The following is a 13,609-nucleotide window of genomic DNA, read 5'->3' as shown; positions in this document are numbered from 1 at the left end:
AGGGATTGAGAATTTAATAAAAGGAAAATTGGCAATTATATCTGGAATGCTGTAAGAATTTTAAGGAACTCTCATTTCCAAGCAACCAAGTTCCATAAACTTCAATAGCTCCAAAAGCCCTGTCTGTAACCACTGAGTTGACATGGTCTGTTTTCTCTGTTCCCTCAGCCTGACACTCCACCAATCTGGGCATGCTACAAACAGCGAGCAATAAATTGATTTAAGGAGCATTACGGTGGAACACTTCTTGCTTCTCCACAGCAAACAGTCAAATTTAATTTACATGTGAATAGATTCTTTGAATGACATCATGTAGTTTCATAACTTTGAGCAATTTATTTAATATCTTTAAGCCTCAAGTCCCTTGAATATAAAGAAAAGAACATGGATGTTTGAGAGTGGTATGTGATACATAAACAAATTTCCTAGCATAATATTGATACCTACTGTGTGCACTTATTTGCCTCATACTTCTCAGTCTTTTTGTACTTTCACAAATATAGGTTATAAATGTTTATCATTTTTTATTACTTTTACGCTTCCATGTATACTTAGGTTTTATAGCAATTGCTTTTTCTCCTATATCATTAACTTCCCACCCATAGCTACTTTCTATTACTAATATTTTACATTATAGACCATTTCTTCTAAAAAATCATTTTAAGAGAACCGTCCAATTGTGTTATTTCAGCAAATGGTTTTCCTTGTAAAAATGAGACTACATAAGCACTACTTAAATTAAAAAATTTTTTCATTGTTTTGTAAATGCTTTTTCTTTTTTAAAAAAATTCCTAGAATAATTTATAGTCTAATCAATTTTAACTTGGGCCTTTACTTTTTGTTTCTATAATTTCTTTTGATTCCTCGTCTTCAGATAATATAGTTCTATTTTCTTCTCTGTTTTGTCATCACTGTTTACTGTGGCACCCACCGTGTACTTAAGTCCCCTGTCTCACATCTCCACACCTGCTTTGTTTGGTCTCTAGAACCTCCTCCATCAAATTCCACACCAAAATCCACACCCTTCCTCCCCTTTCTTCCAATCTTGCATCTGTCACATTATACAATTCAATAATGTGATATTATCTTGCTTTATTCTCTAAAGGTTGCCTTAATAAATGCAGGAGTAAGAACTATTATATAAATTTTACTCATTCCCTCAAACATGCACTGAATGCCCACCCACGTTGCTGGGTTCTGAGCCTGTAAGGATGACAAGGCCCTATCCTTAAGGAGCTCGTGAATCAGCAAGGAGAGAAGTCAAGGTTAAGCCACACTGGAGTGAGAGAGGGGAGCGAACCAGAAGGGCACTTCAGCCCAAGCTTCTAGGTGGGAACGAGGCCTGGATAAACTCCGAATCCTCAATTTTATTCCTTATAGATCTTAAAATAGTCCTAGAAATAGCTCTAGTAGTTGGAAAGTGAGATGGTGTGAAATTATTTAAAAGCATCTCTAGCCCATTCATTAATGTTTTTTTCATCAACTGAGTAAAATAATTTTTTCAGATGATGTCAGATACTTAGTGATATTTGTTTGGTTTAGTGGATTTCCTCTTTTCACAATTCCGACAGCCAATATTAGACTGACTGTGGTAGATTTATTAGTGATATGAAATATATGTGTGTTAAGTATGTAAATAGTATTCACACACCTTTTATCAACACAGATACAGAGAGGTGGGCAAAAGTTGTTATTGCTGGCCTTCATTATTTACAAATTCTTGTAGTATTTGAAAATCAGGAAACAAATCTGAATTTCAATGACCTGCTTGGGTTAACCCCACCGCCTCCTGAGGTTAAATTCAAACCTACTATTGCCCACCCCTGTATTTAAGATTAGAAAATATTTGTTTCCTTAGCTTTTAGATAAGATTCTTAGATTTTTCCCTCTTTATCTCCTCTTTACTCTTACAACAATAAGCCCTAATTTTTCAAGTACTTTTGATACCGTGGTAAGAAACCCAGTGATTAATGACAGGAAAGGAGCAAAGGGAAGGCCACATAACACAGGCATGCCACGCGCAGCTCTGCAAGGAAGCCAGGAACAGACCCCTGCCCGGCAGTCTCCGGGAAATAGGGAAGGGACTTGTCTGTCAATCACACCTGGGAAATGGTCATTGGCAAGAGTAGGCGTGGCCACTGCAAACATGCAAAGACAGGGGATACTTAATTTCCTACAAAGAAGTCTCTCTCTCTTGGGTTGCATGGGACTCTTGGGGTTCTTATTTCAAGGTATGTGCTCTTGTGGCTCCCCTACATGTGCCTACGTGGCCCACAGCCATGCAGATCCTACTCCCAATGGACTAATGGACTGTAATTAGCCTGATGCTAAACTGGACCCAGCTCCACCATGGAAAGGAAACTTCAGACACTGGCTTTCCTCCCAGCTCTGTTGAATACCCCACTGCACCTCTTCCAGGAATGGATTAAGGGAAATGGGACTCTGCAAACGTGGGGATATAATTTCACACAAATAAATAACACTCATCCTCCCATGTGAGTCTCAGAAAGTTCTTTTTCTCAAGCTATTGTAAGGACCCAACCCCTAGCACTGAGTAGGGAAAGAAATACCCTACTCCCACTGGCAATGCAGAAAGACTTCCCATGCATTTCTCCAACAACACTCCTAAAAAATAAGATTCATGTAGCATCCTTAGCTGTTTATGGAAAAAACAGACATGGTAACATAGGTGACATGAGGCGGTCTGTGCTGTCCCATGCCCTTTCTGAGGCCCACTGTGCTCACCTCCGTGGCTGTGAGAAGGCGCCGCAGGTGAAGCGCTGGTCCACCTCCGTGCTCTGTGTGACACCCCTTGCTGCCCTGGCTGCAAGCCCGCCTGCTACTACCAGCTAAACAGTCAATAAACAGGAGCTGTTGTTTGTCCTCCGGCATTGATACTGAGCAAAGAACTGTGTTGTCCTGTTGTATATTACCAACTTCACAGCTTTGGAATTTCTAAATCTGTTTGATGTACTAGGGGGAAAAAATATGTTCATGCAATCAGACAGACTTGGCTTCACATCCTAACTCTATCCCTTATGAGGCAGACTTGAACAAATCACTCGATTCTTCTGAACTTCAGTTTTATTATAGATGAGCTAGAAGTATTAACATGCACTTCTCGATTTTATTATAAAAATTAAAGCCAATAATAAACCTCAAGCAATCACCACTTGTCAAAGAGTAGGGACTGAGTAAACAATGGCTATTGTTATTAAAATGATCTGTTCCTGTCTGTCTCCCTCATTTGAATGCGGGCCTCTCTAGGGAGACCAGGGCGGTCCTGCTGACCCTCGCTGCAGTCCAGCTTAGGCTGGCATCAGAGTTTTTAAAGATACTTTATTGTGAAATAGAACACTGGAACATTTCATATATGATGTTTTATACATAATTTATTAGTATGTATGTGGATATGTGTATAAAATATACAGTGCTCACACACAGTAATTCAGGAACATAATTTGTTTTTGTTCCACCACCCCCACCCCCAATTTTAAGTGTTTGGCTATCTTTGGTCTTGTTGACTACTAAAATAGTTTTATTTGGAATCTCCATGGGTAAAATAAAATAAAAAAATAAATGGAGCCCTGGACAGTTTGGCTCAGTGGATAGAGTGTTGGCCCGAGGACCAAAGAATCACAGGTTTGATTCCAGTCAAGGGCACTTAAGTCAGTTGTGGTCGGTCCCCGGCCCTGGTCAGGGTCTTGTGGGAGGCAGCCAGTCGATGTAGCCCTCTCTCATCGATGTTTCCTTCTCTCTCTCCCTCCCTCCCTCCCACTCTATCTGAAGATAAATGGAAAAATATCCTCAGGTGAGGATTGTAAATAAATAAATGGAAAACAACTTAATTAAATGGCATACCTCATAAAAGAAATAAAAATATACAAAATTGCCAGAAACTTTAGGTGTAAATTAATTTCAGCAACATGCCTAATTTGGTAATAATATGGCTGCATGTCACTTTAAAACATATTTGTCTGAAAGGTAAAACACATAATGCCATTGAATTTATACCACAGTTGTGTCCCTATATCCATGCAGTACTGTAATCTGACAACACTGATAAAGACAAACAAATACATAGGATTGCCAAGGCAGGTGCCACAGAACGGTAAAGATTGTATCTTTTGGCAGCTCTTCTTCAGGGTTCTGGACTGTGCAAGGATTGGAGGCTAATCCCATTAGGTACCAGAGGACAGTGTTGCATCCACACTGTACATCCGTCTCCCTAGGAGAGTAATTACTGCCCAGATAAGCCTTTTTTGGAATATATGCAATTAATTTGCCTGCGAAAAGGAAAATAGCCTGCCATTTGAATGATGTTTAAGTAGACCTAATCTATTTATTTTCTGTTCCTAATGTTTTCTAAACATAAGAGAGGATTTGGAAATACTTACAGCAGTCTGTTCTTATGTAAATCATGCATGGACCTGCATTATTCTCTTAAAATGACTGGCATGAAATAATATCATGAATTATAATAAAATGTAGAGCAAGTGGGGAACTGCTTTTAAGATTAATTCAGGATATGGTCTTCATGCAAAAAGAATATTTCTCTTATCAAGAAGAAATTATTCTGTTATTAAAGCTTCAAGGGCATACAATTTTATTCCATTTAAATTCTACATATATGTTTAAATCAAACCAAAATTACTCCTTTCCAGATTCTTGATAAAGTGCTATTTATCCATATATATTTCTTATGAGTTTTTTTTATTTTTAACTCCCCTTTCATATTATGAATAGTAACCTGATTACACATAATGTTATACTTTCTGTTCTTCAACGGCCTTCATTTTTCAAAATTCATCAGCTCTACAAGTGTCTTTATGCAGCCCCATAGTTTCCTACCCAAACATTAACACATGAGCTCTTAAGAACTTGGCTTACATTTAAATAAAGCATGGCATTTTTACTTATTTATTTATTTTTAGAGAGAGAGGAAGGGAGAGGGAGAGAGAGATAGAAACATTGATTGGCTGCCTCCTGCATGCCCCCAACTGGGGGTTTGGCCCGCAACCTGGGCATATGCCCTGACTGGGAATCGAACCAGCAACCTCTTGGTGTATGGGTTGATGCTCAACCACTGAGCCACACCGGCTGGTCTACAATGCACAGCATTTTAAAAGGATGGGGAGAAATTATTGTTTATATGCTTGCTTAGACTCAAGTAACAATATAATTTTCAATATTTGCTTTAAATGAAAATAAAAAAAGGTTTAATATCACAAAAAATTTTTTTTCACTTCTTTTATGTGATTTTTCTCCAGTTAGTCTTTACACTGCAGGAGGAAGTGCTCAACTCAGTGATGTAACTGTTATGTTGGATCCTGGAACAGATCATTTAAAAATCCTCCTCTTCTATAAAAATGACTTTTTAAAAATAATAATCATGACATAATATAAATATTAGTAATGGCCCCAAAAGAAATGTAGCTAGTTAAGCCTTTGTTGCATTAAACTTTGTAACTATGATTATATCAAAAGTAATGTTTTAATAAACATTGTTTATTAAGAGTCTACAAAAGATACAATTTAGGTAACTACTAAATTATACCTTGATGTAACATTTTTTTATTAGTGCATTAGTTTGAAAACATACAGTTTAGTGTAAAAAAAAAAATTAAGTTCAAAACTGAAGATAATAAAATGTACATACTGAAATTTGTATGTTAGAGGGAACAGAGTTTACTATACCAAAGTTTGCCTCTTTGGAACACTGATTATGTTAAACTGGTTATTTGTAAGAAAAAGATTCAGAAACCTCTGACCTTCTCCCTGACTGTCTAAAAGAAATTTAGATAGAGGGCCTGCTCAAGGAAGGGCTATCTTATCTCATCAGTTTGATATAGAAGTGTGCTAGAGAGGAACCTAGCAAGGCCCATCTGCTTCAAGTCCTCCTGTCCCATTATTAGACGGCCCCGCAAACATTTGTTCATTGAGCATTTTCTTTTCCATCTCCCTGTGAATTGCCTTCCTAACCACTGAAGTTCCAAACCACATAACCCCCACCTTCTCCTTAGCTCGAGATGTAACAAAAGCCTCAAGGACAGCTTTGTCCTCCAGGCTCATACCCTTCTGGTGGCTCTGTGTGTACATATGACATTAACTTGGTCATTTTATCTTGCTAATGTACCTCATGTCAATTTGATTAGTCCATTCAGAAGAATACACAAGAATCCCCAAAAAGGTATGCCTCACAGTTCTCACTCCATTTCTTTACATCTTAAATAAAAATAAGCACTCCAAATGTTTACTTCCAATGACAGAACTGAAGTAACTCAAGGCTCCTCCTTTCACCTTTACAATGACAATGTTCTCACCGCTTATTCTGAATTTGTTGATTTTTGTTTTGTTTTTTAATCCTCACCCAAGGACACTTCTGCATTTATCTTCAGATAAAGCAGGAGGGAGAGAGTGGGAGAGAGAGAGAGAGAGAGAGAGAGAGAGAGAGAGAGAGAGAGAGAGAGAAACATTGATGTGAGAGAAACACCTTGACTGGCTGCCACCCACACAACCTCAAATGGGGCCGAGGACAAACTGCAACCGAGGTCCGTGCCCTTAGCGGGAACCGAACCCAGGACTCTCTGGTCCATGGGCCAATTCTCTAATCACTGAGCCAAACTGGCCAGGGCTTGAATTGATTGTTGAATACATTCATATGTAGTATCACAAAAGTTAGAAACACAAATATCTTACAGCTTACTAGATAATTCTGAACTGTTAATCTCTGTGTATGTTTCAACTCCACCTGGAAGTTCCCTCAATGATCTTTTATTTAAAAATAGAATGTTTATTAAGGGATGAGTATTAAAACTGTAATAATTAAAATGTTTGTAGAATGTAAAACTCAGTCAAAACCTGGAGTTACTAAATTAGAATTTAGGCCCATAAAAAAATCTTTTATGGAGGAGTCTAATCACTAACATTTTTAGAATTGGTGGCCTATGATAATAGTAAGTACAGATGACTTTTCAGTCATTTTTCAGTATTGATTTAAATGCCTGACAGTCAAGGTATTCCCTTATTTCTTAGCCTACGTACATGCAGTAGTTAGGGTAACAGTTTCCACTACCTTCTTACAAGTATACATATCGTCAAGTTGGTAAACAGAGGAAGATTATGAAAGCAAACACAGGAAGTATTTTTGTTTTGCTTTGTTCTATTTTCCCTTATTGTTTTAATAAGGACTGTATTAAAATGTATATTTATTCTTAGACAGGGGTAAATAATTTTTATGCCCAGGAAATTTGTTTTTGGTGACCCATTAAAATTGGCCTTTTAAATAGAAATATATTGTCTTCAAAAATTATACTGTAAAAAGCAACATCTGATAACTTTTTACTCAGGTATGCTAGAAAATGAATAAAAGTTTCCAAAGTTAAGAGTCTGAAATGGTAGAAATAAAAGCTTAGAATTACTGATAATCACTTTTCTAATGTAGTTATCAATATAAATTGATTAAATCTGCCCTGGCCAGTTTGGCTCATCGGTTAGAGCGTAGTGGGGTAGGTTCCTGCTAAGGGCATGTACCTCGGTTGCAGTTTGTCCCTGGCCCTGGTTGGCTGTCCAGGTGACAACCACTCGATGTGTCCCTTTCACGACGACGTTTCTCTCTCTCTCTCTCTTCCTCCCTCCCACTCTATCTGAACAAAAAAAATGGAAAAAATGTCCTCGGGTGAGGATTAAAAAAAAATTAATTAAATCTTTTTACAGAGTATAACAGGCATCCAAACTACTGGTATAACAAAACGGTCAATCCATAGCATGGTGTACCGATCTTAATTTGGGCAATTAAATTTCACTTCACAATCTTAGATCGAACCAAAGTTGTTTTTATTTATGTTACCTTTAACTTATTTAAAAATATTTTTCATTAAGCCATAAATATCAAATACACTTTCTTCAATTTTTGACATCATGTGGAGAATACTTTTCATCCATAGGATAAAACCATTTATAAGGTTAATAATCATTTGCAAGAAAATACCTTGCCCCCAAAAACACTTCACCAGGAACATTTGTGATAAATCTCCTGGATTTATTTAAGCACAAGAAAATACTTCAATGACTCTCAATTTCATACTAACAATAAAATTCCACAGTATGCTTTAATATGATCTTCATTAAATCTCTGAGAAAAAAATCTAAAACTTTCTCATAAATGAGAAAAATATTCTGTGTCATATAATTAAATTTAATAATTAAAGTTAAATCTAAGGTTAAAAATGTGATTACTTTAAATACCTTTTATTATTATGATTGATTCTGATTAAGTGTTCTTACTTTTAGCCATTTTGTTTAGTCTTTTGGTCTAAACTTACACCTATCCATTAAATAACTTAATAAAGTAAATCCATAGAATCCCCAAATCTTTGTTCTGCGTGGGAGAGTTATTTCTAATATTTAAAAACTTCAATATTCTATAAAATAAACAAACTTATACTTGAATATATTTAAATATTACTTATTTAAAACTTCCTATCATTCCTGACTTTAAATGTGGGTTTCTTTCCATGCCTTTAAGATCTTGCTTGATCAACATGATATTACTTCCTATTGTGATCCAAAAATACATAGAACTTGGCAAACATTTTGTCTAGATTTTTGGTTTGATTAATTTTTAAAATACATTTTATTTATTTATTTATTTTTTTAAGAGAGAGATAGGAACATCGATGTGAGAGAGAAACATTGATCAGCTGCCTCCTGCACACACATCATCAGGGATTGAGACTGCAACTTGGGCATGCACCCTGACCAGGAATTGAACCAGGACCTCTCAGTCCATGGGACAATGCTCAATCCCCTGAGCCACACCAGGTCAGGCCGTTTGATTAATTTTTATTCTTAGATGTCACTTTTTGTCAATTACAATGTTACAGAGAATTATAATATGGAAAAACAGTAGAATCATAACTGCTACCTTCAAGTCGTTGTAAAGGGGTATAATTTCATAAGACCTCTCTGACACTTCTTTTTCCCTGTTACAAACTAAACACTGTGTCCCCCAAAATTTCATGTTCAAGTCCACCGCCCCAGTGTAATGGTATTTGGAGGTGAGGACTTTGTAGAGAATTAGGGTTAGATCAGGTCATGAAGGTGAGATCCTCATGACAGAATTGGTGTTTTTATGAGAAGAGGAATAGTCATGAGAGCTCTCAATCTTTCTCCCTGTGCACACGCACCAAAAAAGGACTTTTCAGGACATATGGAGAAAACAGCTGTCAGAAGTCAGAAAGAAGGCTCTCACAGACACTGAATCTGCCAACATCTTGGACTTTCTGCCTCCAGAATGGTAATAAATGTCTGCTGTTTAAGCCATTTAGTTTACAGTATTTTGTTATAGTAGTCTCCACAAAGACATGTCCCCAACACACGCGCGCGCACACACACACACATACACACATCACAGAATGAAAACCACTAAACTCAATCTATATTCTTCATTTATATTCCAAAGAGATGTCTGATTTTTATTGTAAAAGAATATATACTTGTTATTAAAAGTGAATCACTACCAAATTACATAAAATAGAATCTAAACATTATCATATTACTTAATTACACTAAACTTTCTATGCATGTATATTTTCATATAATGTATATTTTCATAAAATGTTATACTATATGCAGTTTTCCCATTAATTTTATAAATGCACAGCTATATAAATATGTTATAATATATACCATATATAATTTATCAAATTCATTACTGAGTAATATTTAATATTTTTCTATATTTTTAGTATTATGTTAATATTATTTGATAACTGAAAAACTGAGGTCAGAAGAAAAATGACTAAATACAGTCACATAGTCACACTCATACCCTGATTTTTTATTTCAGTATAGTCACTCCTTCTGCTCTTTAAGTAAGAGAAAGATACGGCCACAGGAACATGAAGGGAATAAATGCCTACCTTGCTCTATTTCTTATTGAATCTTCTAACCCAACGCAAAGTTGACCAAACCTGGTATACGCCTTGGGGCTTTCTGTAATGGGCCACCACCAAAGCTGTGCTAAAGAAACTGTGCAGGGGGAGAATGCACAGTACAGTTACCATTTTGAATTTACTCATCAGAGGGTGCAAGAGAAAAGAGTCTCAAAAAAGATGGTATCCCGAATGAAATTTCCTGACACTACTCCCTTCTAAGCTGACACTAACTTCTTGCGGGTTGGAAGAGAGTCCAGGGCACAAAGGCAAGGCTCGAAGGCATGTGTGAAAGAGTTCGAGTTCTGATGGGTGTGCAGAGAGGAGAGCAGGCTCAAGACTTCGCTCTCCTTGGGGCTTAACTGAAGCCACGGGAAAAGCCTGGGTTAAGAATGAGAAATCAAGGTTCTGGAGAGAAAACTCCTGATGGAATGTACCCACCCTTGCAAGAAGGGTGATACTTTCCAAATTTCTTATCCAAGGAGGATCTTTTGGGGTGGGAAAATTGCAAAGCAGCCACTGGCCAGTGATGTCTAACATTTGTAACTGAAAAGATCTCAGGATGTCACGCCAACGACATGCCTGGGCAGTATGGCTCAGTGGTTGAGTGTCAATCCATTCACCAAGAGGTCGCCAGTTCGATTCCTGGTCAGGGCATATGCCCAGTGGGGGGCACGCAGGAGGCAGCCAATTGATGTTCTCTCTCATCAATGTTTCTCTCTCTCTCCCTCTCACTTCCTCTCTCTAAAATCAAAAGAAAAAAGGCCAATGACCAATATCCTTCAAGTGTATTCATTATTACTGGTCAACAAAAGCAGGTTGTACCGAGCCTGTGACCATATCTGGTTTAAATATTCCAATTTTTTAAAAATCTGAGTACTGAGGATGAATAGAGAGAAAAAAAAAACAAAAAAAACAAAACAAAAAAAAAACAAGCAAAAGAATGTAACTGTGGATCTTAAGAGGAACAAAGATCCTAAGAAGAAAGAGCAAAACAAATATTAAGGACAGGCCACTTCAAGTGCAATAGAAATGCTGACCACACAAATGTCAATTTAATGTCAAAATAAAAAGAATATTTAACAGTATGTAATTAAGACATTAAAGTTATTTTCTAGATTTCAGAATTTTAATATATATTGGACTATAAACGGGTAGTCATTGTTGAGAACCAAATTAGTGGCTTAGAATATTGGTAGGAAAATTTTTTCGGTTAAAGATAAAATAGTTCAATGCTAAGAGAAGAATATAAGGAAATGTGAAAGATAGATCAATGAGACCAAAAATGGAATTAGGAGTTTCAGGAGAAAAAATATTCTATAACTTTAAGGGAAGACTTTAAGAAAAAAAATTATATTTTGAAGGAAGACTTCAATGGAGTAAATAGAATTACTGATACAACTCATAATTCAGGGAAAAAAAGTCACACACCTAGGTGAACCATGGAAAAATAGCATGTGTAGCACTTGAATTAAAAATAAAGAAACATGGAACGTTATTCTCTAAGAAAAAAGAATCGAACCTAAAAATACTATGCTTAGACATGGTATCTGTCTTAGCTCAGGCTGCCATAATAAATATCATAGACTAAGTGGCTTAAGAACAAAAGTTAATTTTCTCATAGTTCTGGAGGGTAGAAGTCCAAGACTGGGGTTCCAGCACGGTCGGTCCTACTGCGTGCTCTCTTCCTGACTTGCAAACAGCAGTCTTCTGTGTTCTCTCGTGGCCTTTCCCCAGTGCCTGGCCATGGAAAGAAGAGCTTTCTCTCTCTTTTCATCCTCTCACAAGGCCAATAATTCTATCAAATTAGGACTCCACACTTATGTCTTCATTTAACTCTACCTCCTAAAAGCCCCATCTCCAATACAGTCACATTGTGGGGGGGGGGAGAGTACACATTCAACATATGAATTTGGGGGAACACAATTCAATCCATAGCAGTATCCTTTATTTTTCAAGATAAAGAGATGTTCAAAGATTTAGAGACCACATCATCAATACCTCACCAGAAGGAAACACTCGGGAAAGGATTCTAACCAAACCATAAATAAGCCAGACGAGACTATATGATGGAGTAAGACGAAGAGGAAAGCAAGCAGTGATGTGAAATAAATCTTACACTAAATATAATGGAAATGTAAATAAAAATTACTGTGATTAAGGGTTCACAAATATAAGTCACAAATAAATTTTCATACAAGAGAAGAAATGTTTCAAAGAAAAACCAACTAACAAAACCAAAGTTACTAAAATTCCTCAACAAGCTCAACAAAACTTATATAAGTTTCTAGGGGAGAGAAGAGAGGAATAAAACATTTTAAAGATCTCATTTGATGGGAGAGTTGTTTTAAACTTGATCATTTCAAACACTATTTGGGTTATTCCACTATTTTGTGAACACGCTTTATAAGGCCAATACAAAATAGAATTTATTATCAACATGCAAAAGGCTATTTGCATATCCGATGTCACATAGGTACAACTAGCCAGTGCCCGCCCCATTACCTCATAGCAGGTATGAGACCAGGAGATTCTGTTCTCTTATATCGCAGGTGGGAGTAAACCAGTTCCTTCAGGTTTACCAAACAATTCCTGACTTAAGAGAACATTTTCTTTCTCCAGTTGTTGCCTCGCTACCTATACAACCCTAGGACACTGTAATATTCTAATACAGGATGAAGATGTGTCCTTCATTTGGTGACTAAATGAGAAAGAAGTTATCACTTCCAGATCCAATGTTACATAGCTCTAATGAAATTTAGTACCCCTTCCTCCAGAAATAAAGTCCTCTGTTGGCTGATTGAGTAAAATGAGGCACAAGTGAATCTTTCTACTTTGCATTTGAATTACCCAAACTGACTACAGCTGATGCATGAACAGCATGTGCTTGAACTGCTCAAGTTCACTTATACAAGGATTTTTTTTAAAAATTGAAATCAGCAACAATAAATGCTCATGAGATCAATAATCAGCATTGATGAAACCATAGAACAGTCTAAATAAAGGTCAAGTCTCAGTAAACTTGCTGTCAATCATCGAGTCAATAAAATATGCTCTAAATTTGTATGTCATCTAACATGCTAAAAGTTCTCAGAAGCTTAATGGCCTATAAAATCTGTTCTGTCATTTAATTATATTTAATAATCACCTAATACATTACTGTTAACATAGTAAATAGTCATAAACTGAAAACACATACTGAGAAAAGTAATGCCCAGTACTTGTTACCAAATGTGTTTTCATGTTATAAAAGTATGGTTTATTATATTTTTATGATGTCACATTTTTTAAAAACACCCTGAAAACATGAACTATATACATATTTATGTATGATATTTACACTTTGGATTTATCTAAAATAATATCTGTATTAATGTCTCACTAGGCTAATACATTTTTGATAGGTTTATGAAAATAAAAAGTAAAATCAAAATGTTCTTGTTTGCAGGATAACAAAGTAATTTGCTTTATATTACATGGTTGTAACTCTAGATATAGTGAGTTAAATTATGCACTTTATAAAATAAAATGTGCCCCTATGCTTCACAATTTTTCAAATTCAACTGAAATGTCTAAGCCTGGTTCAGTGTCTGTTTCTTAAATTATATCAAGTTCAATACATAATATAAAACATGCTATTTTCACATCGGCAGTTCCTTACTACTGTAGGATTG

At 36.2% G+C, this 13,609-nt stretch overlaps 1 protein-coding gene across 2 annotated transcripts in view; it reads right to left on the bottom strand.

Annotated features, from left to right (window-relative positions):
- The window catches only part of CCSER1 (coiled-coil serine rich protein 1), a 723,258-nt gene that overhangs the window by 79,225 nt on the left and 630,424 nt on the right, over nt 1-13,609 (bottom strand). The gene's annotated exons all lie outside the window — the stretch shown is intronic.

This window comes from Molossus molossus, unplaced genomic scaffold, assembly GCF_014108415.1.
Source record: "Molossus molossus isolate mMolMol1 unplaced genomic scaffold, mMolMol1.p scaffold_m16_p_1, whole genome shotgun sequence".
NCBI classification, from domain to species: domain Eukaryota; kingdom Metazoa; phylum Chordata; class Mammalia; order Chiroptera; family Molossidae; genus Molossus; species Molossus molossus.
The sequence above is the reverse complement of the archived record's forward strand: the minus strand, read 5'-3'. Positions and strand labels throughout refer to the sequence as shown.